Below are 15,558 nucleotides of genomic sequence, written 5' to 3'. Positions count from 1 at the left end.
TCCGCGGGATCCTTCCGCTGCCGGCAGGAGAAGTAGTGCGGTGGTGCCGCCTCCCGGTGTCGCGGCTGTCGCGTTGTGGTGGCTGTCACAGAGTCACACAATCGATTAGGCTGGAAAAGACCTATGGGATCGACCGATGAACCTATGACCGATCACCACCTTGTCAGCTAGACCGTGGCACCAAGTGCAACGTCCAGTCTGGCCCTAAACAGCCCCAGGGATGGTGACTCCACCACCTCCCCGGTTCCAATGTCTAATCGCCCTCTTTGTGAAGAAAGGCCGGTCCCATGTAGGGTCCCTGAGGACTTGGGGACTGCAGGGAACTGGAAGGGGCCACCATCGCCTTCACCTTCTTCCCCCCAACCCCATGTGCCCCACATGCCTTGTCCCTGCACACCATGAGGCTGCAGGCAGGGTTTTGGTGCTGTTCACCCCATTTTAGGGCAGGGGGAACACATCCCTCATATCTTTCACCTCACACCCAGCCATCGCTGCCTCACAGCTGGAGGCAATGTGGCCTGAGCAGCCCTTTGGCTCCTGAGCACCTTCAGACATGTGGCTCTGCCCCTGCAAATACTTCAGAAACAAGCACACAGCACTTTAAAAACCCTTATGGACGAAGAAATCAGCATCCTCGTCCAAAAGCATCCTGCTATTTTATTTCACACATCTACTATTTTGTTCTGTATGTAGCTACAGCTTGGCTACAAACAATTAAGTGAGGTTGTGCTCATGACCTGGAGTGCGTTTGCCAGGGCTGTGCGGGCCCTTCCCACTGTTCACTTTGCATCTCTGATTGAATATTGTTTAATTGCTTTATTTACTCCTACTTTAATTTGCAGGGACGGCTGTGTCAAGCTCTTTCCTCCTCCCCTCCCCTCCCTGCATGGATTGCTCCCGCTCTGCCTGGCGGATTCCTCCTGCCGACAGTTATACAATATTCATTACGGCTTATTGCCGTGGTGGGGCTGGAGCAGAGTTCAGATCCGTGAGGGCGATAAAGCAAAGGACTTGCAGTCTCAGCACACCTCAGGTCTGCGGGAGGAAGGAGATAAGAGGATGCAGAGTCTACCTGAAACACAGGCTCTTGCCCCTTGCCATCGCAGCCTCAACGCTCGATTTCCCCCAGCGAACCTTATCGTAATGAGCACGCCCAGGCTGATATGCTAATCTTAGTCACGCTGGTGTAAACCCAAAGTAACCCCGTTGAAAACAATAGAGTTACTTCAGATTTACTTCAACGTGACAGCCTTTGCAGATTTACATCTATTTTTGTGCTGCACCTTCCCGGGGAACGGCCCCCTCCGGCTCTTGCGCCGAATGCTTTCTTTCTCTTTCAAATCCTTTCTAATTCTGCGGGGCGAGTTGTTCTCTTGGACTTAGCTGAATTATTTAACAAGGAAAATTGGTCGTGTGTTTCCAGAGGAACCTTCCTGGCCTTGTTTTCCTTGCTGAAAATACCTTCTTCTTATGTCATCCTGGGGAGGTGTTACCCCCTCTCCAGGGACAAGTCATTTGGGGATCTGAGCACCTTTAGTGGGGTCCTGAGTTGCTTTCAGTCCTGTCAATGCTCTGGAAAACAGGACGGTGGGGGAGAGCTCAGCAACCCAGGTGCAACCCAGGAGATGTACTTGGGAATTCACTGGAAACTCCAGTATTTCTGGAGGGAAGGATCCAGTCCTTCAAAAGACATTGGTCAGGGCAAAGAATCCGCCTCACTTGCTGAACCATATCAGGCAAGGTCCGAAGCACTGTCAATTCTTGTTAAAAGAGGCGTAGCCAGGAGGAAAGAAGAGAAATGACACATAAATGTGAATCTGTTGAGGCCTCGTCATCACCTTGATAACCAACGAGCCTTGTTACAGCTCCAGGTCCCAACGGCAGCTGCCAACGCCCGGTGTCCTATTTGGAGGGGCTGGATTTTTGCTTAGGGTCTTTCTCGTTCTCATAAAAAATAAGGACCCTTCCTTAACAGCCCTAAACTCTGTGGAGAGCCAGAGGTATTAAAATGCCACTACAAAATTATCTTTTTAATAAGCCAACTTTTCTCTGCTGGAAAAAAAACAAGCCTCGCCCCATGCCCTGATTAGACAAGGGACCCAGCCAAGGTGTTATAAATATCCTGAAAATATTTTGTTCTCTGGTGTTGCTCACAACAATGATTTATTTCTAGAGGGGGAACAGATTTATTTCCAGAGAGGGAACAGTCAGGGAAATCCCTTTGTCCTTAAATTCTGCACATGGGCTTTAAACATTCCCTGATTTTGAAGCTCATTGTTCATATACCAACATCTCCACCCCTTCTATTTGTCTACAATTTTCATTCTGCTTTGCTAAACACATGATGATGTATGATTTGCCTCACTCACAGCTCTGAGACCTTTGTGTCTTTTCCTCCTTTCCCCCCTTGAAATTCCACAAATGACCACTTTGGTAACATTCCTTGGAAACCTCCATGTAAAATATCTTTCCCCAGTGATTTGTCCCCACTCTCTCATGCACATGCTGCTTTGTTATTGCATGGTTGCTAATAATCCAGTTAAGTTTAATATATATCTATATTATATGTATGATACCTACCTATGTGCAGGAGAAAAATGAGATTTCATTATTGTTCTGTATATAAATATATAAAAATATATATACACATATATACTGTGTGTATAATACATATTTACACTACATACACACACACATACATGTTTATATGTGCAGATAATAATGAAACACTCCCTATTTTGTCCCTGTCCATGGGCAGGTCCTAAGAAATCCACACTTCCCCTCGCCTTAAATTACACATCTGCTAAGCCTGTGAAATTCAGTGTTTGTGTACATTTCAAACAAAGCTCTACATGGGCTGTTCAAACACTGCCAAAACAAGACTGGGTGACTTGTGGGTCAGATGTTATTTTTCGTAACCTGATCCACAGCCAACACTTCAATGTTTTCATAACTCCTACTGTTTGCATCCAGATTACCTGGTGTTACAATCAAGATAAAGCCTTTCTGCACCTGCTTCTTGCTTCTGACACCTGAAACATTTTGCTACCCCCCAAATTGCAGCTGCTGCAGAGTTTTGGGAGTGGAGGGTGCCAATTTGTCAGACAAAAGAGGAGCAGCTGGAAGAGCCGTGAGGATGAGCTGGAGATGGAAGGGTCCGTGTCCTGTTCCAGAGGGAGCTGATGACGCACAGACTGGAGTTTTCTTAGTGTCATGTTTTATTTACAAAACACACAGTGCCACGATCTCCCTCCAGCAACGAACCCCGCGGATCGTGAGGGACCTGGCGAGGAGCTCGGGGCTGGCGGATGCTCCCGAGCCTCCGGCGTTGCCTTGGGGCTCTCCGAGGACTCAAACCACGTGCAGAAGCTCAATGAAGCCTCATTCCCAGACAAGCAGCAAGAAGATTCCTGCTGGAGACTCCGTTGCATTCTCTCTTCTCACAGATGTACCCAGCACACCAGAGCCAGGCCTTGATTCCCACTGTTTCCCAGCCTCAACAGCTGGTTTCCCTCTGAAATCTCCCCCCCCAGCTGTCAACAACAATGACAAGCCCATCTCAAGTTTGTTAAAATTTTTGATAACTGATGTTAAAAGATTCAGCTCAGAAAATTTAGAGACAGGTTATTTGGACATGGGAGAAATATGATTTGCCATTCCTTCCCCCCAATATTTTTTAAAATTTATTAAAAGTTGATGTACTTCATGGGTTTCTGAAGAAAGGCATTTTCAAATGGAAAACCGGTGAGCTTTGGAAGGCTCAAACTGGTAGAAATACTACCAATAAAATCCTTCTCATGTAAAAATGTCATAAGTCACTTTTTTTTCTAATATAGCAGTGACCACAACAGGATTTTTCCTGCTACAACTGTTTGGATTAAGAAAACACAGCACATACCACCCTTCTGACATGAATCTGACTTTTAGGGCTACACCAGGCACAAGAGCCATTTTGATGTGTCCTGTCCGTGGCTGGGCATCCCTGTCAAGTGTGATGATTGCTTACAAAAAGAGGAGAAACAGCTCCAAAGGAGGCTTTGTCCGACTTTAAGTGTAGAACAGCCGTAGCGGATCAGTTGACGCCGCTTTGGCACCGAGTGGAGCCCCGTCCTCCCCTCTTTGTCAGGAATCTCTACACTCGGCCAAAGTGAGTTTCATAACCAGCTAGAAAGTTCTTGAGGGCTTCCATGGGGCTCGGCTGAGGGGAAAGGGAAAAACATGGGCAGCAACCAGTGTTGTACATCCAGCAAAGGGCCTTCTCAGCCCTTTTCCAGCTGGTTTGTGGTGGGGTGAGGACAATCTGTCTTTTCCCTGTGCTGGGGGGGGCAAAGGCGGCGTTGGGGAATGGAGCTGCTTTGTACACCTGGGTGTGGTGGTACAGAGGGATGGGAGTTGTCCCATGGTGTGGAGCAGACCTTGCAAAACAAGGAGAGAAAACTGCTTCTCGAAGTGGGACATTTTTGTGCAGCTGCAGTGTCATGTGGCTTGAGAAAACACCTTGTGGATGTTCCTCATTGCACAGGCCAGAAATGCCATTAGCAGCCTGGACATGGCCTCAGATTTTACCCCAGCACAGCCCTGCTCCCAGGCTGAGCTGCTTCTCTAATTAAACCTGATGGGAAAAGAGGATCAGGAGGGCTGTCACAGGAGTGGGAAAGTGGAAATAGGATGAAAGTGTGATGATTTGCTGTTGGTCAAACAGCTGCTGTGTCTCTGATGCCTCTGCAGACCCCGGCAGGAGACACATCTCTGAACATGAGATACAGGAGCAAGAAAGAGATCTTCCACGTGCCTTAGAGATCCCTAATTCCACCGAGGATTTGGAAATGCAGGTGAAATATGTGGGAAACCCTACCTGCATGTGCCTGAAGGAAGGTGCACCTGGGACAGGTAACAAATGTTCAGAAGGCAGTGGCTTGCTGATCCAGGTTGTGTTTTCCCTTATGCTCCTGAACATCCAGAACAATGCCACTGACAGCCCTTGGACACCTGGAATTTCTGCTTAGATGCAGCATTTGAAAACGTGGTCCACTGTGGAGGTAGCTGCCACGTGTGCTTATTTATTTGTTTCTATTCTTACCTCCTCCTTGCCTGGCAGATTTTCAGGAGCTGGGCTGCTCTTACATAACGTTGCGCCAAAATTGGATTCAGAGGGATCCGTGGCTGGAATCACCTTTGATCCCTGGATTCCTTTCTGTTTTATCTGCACAGTTTGGGCACACCATTGTGAGCTGCTGGGATATCCTCTGCCCTGGCATCCCTTGGGACCAGGTGTCCAGGACATTCCAACAGTCCTGCCTTTGTCACAGCTGCCTTGTGGCAGCAAATGTGGTCCCACACTGGCTCTCCTGGGCACGCAGCTGCTTCCAAGAGCAGGTTCTCCAGGTTTCCAAGAGAGCATGGCCAGAGTTCAAGCCTGTTTAATTAATGGTAATTATCCGATTGAGGGACTGCGTATGAAACGGATTAAACCCATCTGGAATCCTCAGCCTGAGTCGTTCTGAGCTGTGCTCTTGGCTCAAAAACCTGCACCCGCATCCAGAGGATGCCTTAAGCAACTTGAGGAATCCCTCCTTCTCCTGGGATGCTCTCTCCTCCACATCATAGGTGGCTTCATCCAGGCAAACTGCTGGAACCCCTTGGAGAGGATGTGGGGGCTCAGCCCAGCAGCAGAGAGGGTGGACTTGATGGAGAGGTGGACAAGGCTCCCCGTGGCACCCACGTGCTTTGGGTGCTGCTGGGAGCTGGTTTAAAGCAAACACAACCCGGGGAGCTGCAATCCCATCTCAGGGTGATGGCAGAGACAGATCCAAGGGGATGGAGCTGGCCTCTCTCCCACGGCCGTCTCCAGCCCGGTGCCTTTGGTGACAAATCATGAGTGTTTGGGTTTGGATGTGGTGACAAATCCAAGTGCTATGAAAGATAGTGAGCACAATGGTGGGGTTTAGCCAATATATTGGCCTTTTACATAAATGCTCCGTGCACATGTCCACTGCCAGGCAGCAGGTGAGACCAGAGAGTCAGAAACATTAATCTGGGTGAAAAGGGAGCCTTGGAAACTTGCCACTTTTGTTCCAGTCCCTGCTCCCCAGGAGCTCAATTTTTCCCGTCTTTCCCTCCATATTGTATTTCATGTGATTTCTTTGCACTTTAGAAGTAGATTGCCTTGTTTGCAGGAAGAATGCCCTGCATGTTTGTGTAGCGGGTGAGATTCAGGCTGGGACTGGGTGAGATTTCAGCATTGCATCAGCTCCGGGTCAGCCCGTCAGACATGGATGGCTGATGTTAAACTTGTGCCTCGGAGTGAAAGGCTGTGGGCACGGACAGTCCGTTCCTTCCACCTGAAGGGTAAAATAAAGATCACAGGATGAGTCCAGGACAGCTTTGATGATTCAAGGATGCATTCAGGGTTCAAATGTATCATTACATCTTGTCACCAGATTCCCGTCCAGGCAGGGAAGAGACACCCCACGTATGAGTCTACATTCCCTACGAGGCACAAGGCTCCCAGTGATACTGCATGTGCAGTGTGGCCAAACCTGATGCAGGGACAGGTCCCTTCCTGTTGTGCATGAGGGGGGAAAGTGGATTTTGAGGCCACGAGGCAGAATTTTAGAAGGAAAGTAGTTTGGGAAAGTTTGTGCATGCCTGAAATTATCTGATGATAACTTGAACCATTGTAGCTTCTCTGGCAAACCTCTTCAGAGGGACACTTCCCAGCATAACCACTTCTTCCCAGGTGGTTCAGCCTGAAATACAAGTCTCTGGAGGTGAAGGAGGAACATCTCCAGAGATGGAGAAATCCTGCTGGGGATCAGAGACTCCTCATGCACTGCACACTCTGCTTCTCTGCAGCCCCCACCAAAGGGCAACACCTTGGTGGTCTCCAGCCCTTGGGCTCCACTCCACTCCTTTTCCAATACCCTTTGACTTGCCTGCAGAGTTCTTGCTGTGAATTTAACTCTTCTAACAGGGGATGAGGAAGGAAACAGTGAAAGCTGAGATTCATACCACAAGCTCCCCAGGAGAGGGGCCTCACTGGGCAGTGCCTGCGTGGGGGATGCCTCACCCCAGCTCCCAACCCAGTGACCTCCCCTCTGCCAAATGACCTTTTCCCGACCTGTGTGTCCCCCTCCCATGCTGCCTGATGTCCCTTGTGCCGTGACCAGGTTCTCCTGTCCCTGGTGCCATCTGTGAAGGAGGAGGTGAGACAAACCAGCAGCTTTTCCCTGCGGTGTTACATTGTTTGACCACAGACACATTCTAATTAATTTAATTTTTTTTCCCAGTTCGCATTTATTTTTATTATGCATTTACTTATTATCAAGTGTGCATATTGCAGTGCCTTCCTAGCCCCAGTTAGTGAATGCACCCGCCCCATCTTATCCAGACTTCCAGCAGCAGCAGGAGATGCCAGAAACGCTCCCGGAGCCGCAGCACTCTGGCAGCTTAACATTTGCATGAGAAAGCAGGGAGCGGGGAGGGAATAAAACCTAAAGGTGAAGAGCCATGAGTCACTTGGTGAAACTGCAGTACCGCTGCTGAATTCCCCGGGGCTTAAAACCAAGCTGCAAGGAGGGATTGGGAATCCCAGGGGTGCAAAGAGCAAGGATAACAACACACTCGATACTGTGGTGGGAGCTCGGCCACGCTGGCGAGCTCGTTTCTGTTTGGTGTTCTTTACTGTGCTCTGTTTAATGTGGAAACTATCATATATGCCCAGGCTGGGTGAACACATCCCTGTGCTGCCACTGATCCTGCTCTGGAAGTGGCTTTCGGGCTGCGGGGTGTCCCCAGCTCCCCTCGGGTGCAGTGGGAGCATGAAGTGATGTTTTAAATCCTCTGCTCACTGCTCCGGGTTCTCCCAAGCACAGCCTTTAAATGCTGTGCTGTCAACTGCTTGATTAATTAATGCTCTTCTGTTTCACTTGTTTGATGGTGATGTTCAGTGATGTGACTGAAACTCAGCTCCCGGGGCAGGGACAGGCTCATGTGCTCAAACAGCCTGAACGTGTATTTTTAGTAAAACAGTGTTTTCAGCTCAGGATTTGAAGTTTCCGGTCATTTCCTCGTCCCTCTCTGAGTTACACACCAAGTCCCTTCCGCTGTTTATTGCAGATGTTGAGGGTTAAAATAACCTGGGAGTTAAATGCTTGGCTTTTGGAGGGAGAAGGAAACGAGCAGCTGGATGAGCTCTCACTGCTCATCGGCACCAGAGCTTATGGCAAAACTTCCAGGGAGCTCCAGTTGATATATATTATTATAGAAATAATGTCTTGGAAGAGGCACACTCAGGATTTAAGGCCATTCCACATTATTGCTCAGCTCAGCTGAAAGAAGTGTGGGGTCACTTTGTTATTCTGGCTTGGAGATGAGCACAGCAGGGCTGTCTGTCCATCCATCAGGGCTGTCTGTCCGTCCATCCATCAGGGCTGTCTGTACATCCATCTGCCCACCCAGGGCTGCTGTTGGCTTGTCCCAGGCCCCAGCAGCAACAGAGGGGCTGAGGGGTGATCTGGGGTAAGCCAGGATGTCCCGCTCTATTCCACTTCAGCAAATATTCCTTTATGTGTCTCCTTGCCTCTGCCTGCAGGCAAGGATGGAAGCCAGGAATGCTGTCAGTTGTGTTTGTCCTGCCAGCACCAGCTCACCTTGGAGGTGTCAGCCCTGCAATGGTGCTTTACCTGCAGTGCCTCTCCGCAGCCTCCCAAGCTGGATGATGGCAGGGACCCTGGTGTTTCCCTCCTTACTCCTCAGATTTCCAAACTCTTCATCAGTCACTGGACATCCAGAGCGCTAAGAAGCATCAACACACAGATGGGACAGGAGTCTGTGGGCTGCCAGTGCGGTTGTGGTTTGGTATTTGCCAGCTCTGCTCTGTGCTGGAGTAGACTCCTGTCCCCTGGGAGGACCAGCTGTGTCCAGGGTGGATCTTGCTTCCAGAGCAAAGGAGCTGCTGGAAAATCTCTCTGCCAGGCCCGGAGCACCAGTTTGCTGCGGGCAGAGGGAGCAGGCTGAGCTCTCACCATTAGGACACATGCTCTTCCCGCTCCAGTGGGTCTGTGCTTAACTCACCGTCAGTCACAGAGCGAGGACACGTGTGGGGACAAGTGTGTGGCCATGAGGGGCCTTCCCAAGGTGTCAGGCTCCTGCGTGGGATCGGAGCGGCAGAGCTGGATGGGACCAGGCAGGTTGTCGGGAGCACTGAGCATCACAGACACCGCGTGGCCTCTGGAGCTTGGGGTTGGGTTTCTCCTCCCTGGGGATGCATCCCAGGGTGTGAAGCCCCCATTTCTGAGGCATAGGGGTCCACAGCCCTCCTGGTGTGCCTGGCAGTGGGAGCAGCAGAGATACAGGGACCGTGCGGCAGCGAGGCATCACCACATGGTGCTGGCTGCCTGCTGCATCACCTCACTCACTTCCAGATTTGGGGATACCTGTTTTCCTTGGAGGGATAGATGGATGAGACCAGCTGGGCAGAGGGGCTTGGGTGCTCTCCTACCCTCGCTGGGGATTTCAGAGCCCGTTGGACCCTTTTGCAACCCAAAAGAGGATTTTCCACCAGCGAGGGCTGTGCCTGCCCTCCGAGAGCAGCACATCCAGTGACGTCCTCTCCTCCTGCAGGAGCAAAGAGCTCGGCAATAAAAATGGAGCTGGCGACAGCACTAATTGCCTGAGAGCCAGCGTGGCGGGCTGGGATGGCACGCCAAGGGGCTCTAAAACCACAGATGGGTGCCCAGTGGGATGTTCTGCCAGCTCAGAAGGAGATGGGCAAGGGTGAGCCGGGGAATACAGTGCACAGGCGGGTTTTGAGAAGCAGCACAAGTTGAGCTGGTAAATTATAAAATGCCACACTTGAGGCCTGTTACATAACGTCCCTTTACAGAACCTGGGAGCTAAATATAAAAAGAGAGTTACATTTTGGGCTGGTGTAAAACGATGCTCCAGAATGGGTTTGTGTGGGAAGGAGCCTCTGCAGCTCAGCGAGGAGCGGAAAGGCTTTCGGGACCCTGGGCTTGCTCCCAGCCTCCATTGCTTGTTTTCTGTGCAACCTTGTGAAAAGCTTGTGCTCCCCAGGTCTCAGTTTCCCTCTCTTTAAATCAGGAACAATAAAACCTCCATTTCCTTGCAGCTGCGTTGTCAAGATTAATTCATGTTTGCAAAGTGACCTGAGAATCTATAGAAACCCGAACAGTATATCATTATCCCGATCTAAACTTGGCACAGAGGATCAGCGGGCCAAATTCCCCTCCCACACTGGATGAGAAGGGGTTGTGTCAGCAGAGCCGAGAGGAAAATTCCAGCCACTGTTCCCAACCAAAAAATCCAGGCGAAAAAAGCCTTTTCAGGCTGAGACCATTTTATTTCCCTTGAGGAAATTCCCTCTTCATTAGCTCCGAGCAGAAGGATCAGCTCCCACACAAATGGGCTCATGCTGAAGTGCGGAGGGGGTTAAAGGGAGCTTTGGATGGCTCATCCTTCCTCTCTTGGATGACAACTGGTGATGGTGATGGTGATGCCGGGCTCCTGCAGCTCGAAGGTGACAAAGCCAGGAGCATCTCCCGTGGGAAATGCAAGCAGGAGTGGAGCGAAGTAGAGATGAACAGAGATGCTGTATGTGCCAGCATCCAGCCTTTCTGGCAGTGGTTTAGGGCTGTTTTGCCACTTTTTTGTTAAGATTCGACTGCCAAACCCAGCATGGTCCCCAGTGTTCTGCTTTGCTTGTTCTCCATCAAATGTTGGGAACAACCCGGCCCATCTTCTTTGTCCTTCCTCTCTGCACATAAAGTGAAGACCACAGATGCTGGGCAGTCACAGAGGAGCTAGATGGATTTCCAGGTCAGGTTTGACCACTCAGTTTTGGGGCTCAAGGTGTGGACTGAAGGATGGCTGAGGCACGGGATGTCAAAGGAAAGCCTGTCTGGGATCACCAGAGGATGATGCCACCACAGCCTTGCTCTTGCAGTGATGGAGAGATGCAAAGATTGAGCTGGAATCAGCCTGGTTCAGCTTCTCTCTCAGCCTAGAGAGCCAATGGGACCAGAGAGGAGCTCACCTGGGCTCACATCCACCCCTCATTCCCCCCCAGATGTGGCTTACATTCCATCCATGGGTTGCCTGCAGATGGGAGAGGGTGAGTGTGCTCCATTCCCTGTTGTTTGCTGGGACACAGATGATGCAGAGCATTGTGGTCCTTGAGCAGAGGCTGAAATGGAGGTGTAGGAGCCCCAGGAAGCCTCATCACCCCCTCACAGCCCTCCCTGCTCTGCTCTGCCCTTCAGGAGCTGCTGCATGGCCAGGACCGGACCAAAGCGGGTGTGTGGCCTCTCCAGGTACAATGTGTGGTTTCTTAAAACCACCTGATCATTGAAGCCTGATCCTGTGCCTGTGAAACCCATCCAAATCACTGGAAAAAATGTCTTCTGACAGGATAGAGATTTGCAGGGGAGTTGCCAAGCAACTGGCACAGCTCTGACGCCTTCTGAGCCTCTCCTCCCTCTGAGCAGTGAGCAGGGGATCCTGCATCCCTGCATCCCTCTGCCCCAGCCAGCCCAGCATTCCTGGGCTGTCCCAGCCTACTTCCACCTGTCTGGGAAGGTACCAGTAGGAAAAGCAGGGACCACTGGTTGCTGGTGGGACAGGATGCTCCTGACCAGTGGGGATGACCTCCCTGCACATCCAACCCACTCCTTCAACAACAGGATTAGAAATGGACTCTCTTTTCTAACCCATCTCCAAGCTGTGCAGCTCCTTTTTGAACTAGTCCAAGAAATATGGGAAAACACCCAGGAGGATTCATTATAACCTGACTTTGATTCATGTCACCTCTGCATTTCCTTGGGAGCTGCTTCAGATTTACACTAAGAGAAACATGCAGCCCAAACCCTTGGGATTTTCTTTCCTAAAGCTTTAATTTAAATGAACTCTTGAGTAACAACTATTACAAAAATCAGCTGATGTCCCTCAGAAAGCCTTGGACTGACAGTGAGAGCCGTGGAGCCGCAGCAGACGGGAGGGGAGGCACTGATAGCTGTGATCTTGCACAAGATCAGTCACTGAGTGAGTGGCAATAAACAGCAAATCCAGCCAGCTCCCAGGAATGGCAAATGGACCAGCTTGTTCCGAACAATCTGTTCCTGCTCCAGAGCAGGGCTGTGGTGCCGGTGGCAGGCTGGGAAAGCGGCTATTCTTGGCGTGAGCTGGTCTGAAACCCAAGCTTCAGAGAAATGGCAGGGCCGAGCCAGGCTAATTACTGGGAGACATGTCCTAAATCAAACAAAGAGGCTCCAAGTGGCTTTGCTGGGCTGACTCCTCTCCAGGGAGGTTTGTGCTGCTCTGCCTTGTCCCATGGACCTGCTCACTGCTGTGTCCTCTGCTTTCTGCCCCAGCCACTGGGAAAATCTTGGGTGGGGACACCCTGCTGATCCTCCTCGGGTCCTCTGCCTGCACTTGGCTGAGCATTTACTGTCTCACTGTCACCTACTTAACATGGCATTAACATTACTGAGCCAGAGCACTCGGCGCACTCAGTTTCTTCCCAGTGCTGCAGTTGCTGTTGGAAGGGAACAAGAGTGCCCAAACCTCTCCCATAAAGCCAAAACTGGGGAGGCAGAAAGCTCTGGAACTGTCTTTATCAACATCCCACCAGGCTGGACCTGGGATGCAGTTTCTCCAGGCAGATTTATTTCAGTTGTCCTGCTTTCTTTAGGGCTTATGAGTTCCCCCAGGATACTTTCCTCCTGTGTCCAACCTAGAGATCAACTGGCTTTTATTTGGTTTGGAAAAGAAAAGTAAGAGAAAATAAACTGGATGCAGGTGGTGCAGAACAGCCATACAGCAGTTTTATTAATTGCCTTTAAATGTTAATTCAGAATAGTTTCCCTGAGTGATCTTATATAGGCAAATCCTGAGTTGCCTTAAGCCACTGGCAGAGCATGTTCAACTAATAAGGTATTCTTAGTGCTGACCAGGAGCCTTGCACAGGACAGTAATCAGGAATGATTAATTGGAAATAGCTCTTCTAAACCAGGCTGTACCTGCTGTGCTCTCCCGGCCTGCCCAGCTCTGCCCAGACCTGACGTGGAGCCACCAGGATCAGTGGGGAAGGGACTTCACCTGTGATGTGCCACTTCCTCAGCCACAAACCACCCTCCTATCCCTTCTCCCAGTGTTCCCCAGCTCAATCTGGCATGCAGGGTTTCCAGCACAGCCTCTGGATTTGCCAACAGACTTCCCTCAGGAAGAACGGAATGTGGGAAATTATTAGCTCAGCTCAACCATAGCCCTGGCAGACTTGGAGAGCTATTGCATCATGTATCCCACCCCTCAGCAAAACAGCAAAAAACCCTGCCTCCTGCCTGGGTTTCATGCCTCCAAAACCTCTGAGGGACCAGCAGCCCCACTAAGAGAGTTACTTTGTGAAGCTCATCTCGTTCCAACCACTTGCCATGAGCAGGGACAGCTTCCACTAGATCAAGTTGCTCCAATCCCCGTCCAACCTGGTCTTGAACGCTTCCAGGGATGGGAAATCCCAGAGAACCCATTTCTGATCAGGCACGACCTCATGTGACAGTAGCTTCTGTCCTTGAGTCCCCTGTTCTCTTCCTTTAGGTGAAATCATCCCACAGTGTCTGTGTGCCTCCTACATGCCAGGTTTGACCTCAGGCCAGTGAAATTTTCAGAGGTCTCCTCTTGCTTTCAGCATGTCCTCGACTATTTCCCTTCTTCATTCCCCCCCTGCAGCAGCAGCCTTTGAGCAGTAATTCAGCAGGGAACACCTGCTGCAGCCAGAGGTGGCTGGGAGGGAGCACAGAGGATGAAATCCATGTTAATAGGCTCTGCTGGAGTGGCTGAACCTGCTGTGGAAGAGTTTTACTTTCCCAAAGTCAGGGCTTGGGGAACTTGCTCCTCAAATGACGCTTTAAATAATACCCAGTAATGCCACAGAGGAGACAGTTCCCTGCTGGAAATCACATTTCGCTTAGTGTCAGCAGTTCAGAAGAAACCCATCTGCAGGAAATTAGGATGACAATTTCCTCTGTGAGTGAGGAGGAATTACAGCTGTAATCCAGCGGGCAGACAACAGCCTCCTCTCCTCTCTCTCATACCAGTTAGTCTTGAAACTTGAAGCCATGTGTCCATATAGAGATGTCTCTACCCCACCCAGGAAGGGCAGAGAGGAAGAAATGATATGGTGCAGGGAGAGAATAGCTCAGCATTTGAGGACCAAACAAGTCTGTATTTTGAAAGAAACCTTTTCTGTAAGAAACAGACTGAGAAAACTCAGTTGCAAAAAGCTGCAGGACCACAACTCTCAGTGTGTTCACAACAGTTTTTTGGGGCCAGAACTGATCTTGAAGGCTGGCACGGTTCATGAACATGTGAAGATAACATTCATCAGAGGAAAGAAATAAAAACCTGGGTAGCAAATGTGCTCATGGGACACCTTTTGCAAGCCAGGTCTTGGTAAAGTCACACCAGGAGGCCAAGGGGTCACTTCAGGTCCACAGGATGACATTAATATGGTCAGATGGCAATAGGACAAAGTGGAATGGTTTTAAATTAAAAGAGGAGAGATTTCGATTAGATGTTAGGAAGAAATTTTTTACTCAGAGGGTGGTGAGGGCCTGGCACAGGTTGCTCAGAGGAGCTGTAGCTGCTGCATCCCTGGAAGTGTCCAAGGCCAGGCTGGACAGGGCTTGGGATAGTGGAAGTTGTCCCTGCTCATGACAGGGGGTGGAACAAGATGATCTTTAAGGTCCCTCCCAACCCAAACCATTTTATAATTCTACAATTCTATGATTGCAGCAGAGATGGACTCAGCCTGTGTCCGAATTCACAACCTTTTCTGTGAGGTTTTGTCATCAATCTCCTGGCTGAGAAGATCTTTCCCCATCACCAGCTGCCTTAGCAGTTGTCAGCATCTTCCTGCTTCTCCCAGCACTGCTGCTGGAGCTGACGGGAGTTTGATTATGATTTAATCCAGGCTTTTAGAGGAGGGAAAAAAGAAAGTTTTGACAGTTCCATATTTAGCCCTCTGACTCACCGATTTCATGTGTCAAACACTAAAGACGGGTTAAGTAGAATTAAGTTCTGGATTTATTATAAATAGGCATTAAGTAACATGAATGTACTACATTTGCATGAAAATATGGGCCTGATTCTCTAATTTACCCCAGAGATTTTGTTTGACGTCGATGGGACCCTCCCAGGGGGGAGCTCAGATCAGAGCCAGCCCAGCTCTGACCATCCCCTGCTGCCACCAGGAACTGGACCTGGTGAAATAGGGAAATCTCTGCTGAAATCAGGAAGGATTTACACTGCTTGCACAGATCAGAATTCAACCCTTAAAATAGTACAGGTAGTTTCAATCAGCCCCCAGATCTGCTGCTGAAAGAATAATTTCTCCATGTCAATCAGTGCTAAATGTACCTGTTAAATCAGGGAAGATGGGTTAAGGTGAAAATTGCACAGAAAGTCACTTTTCTTCTTTTTCTCCCAGAAGTTGGAGATTTGTTGGATTCAGATCTTATGGACAATCTCATCCTGCTCCAATTA

Source organism: Pseudopipra pipra, chromosome 18 (assembly GCF_036250125.1).
Source record: "Pseudopipra pipra isolate bDixPip1 chromosome 18, bDixPip1.hap1, whole genome shotgun sequence".
NCBI classification, from domain to species: Eukaryota; Metazoa; Chordata; class Aves; order Passeriformes; family Pipridae; genus Pseudopipra; species Pseudopipra pipra.
The sequence above is the reverse complement of the archived record's forward strand: the minus strand, read 5'-3'. Positions refer to the sequence as shown.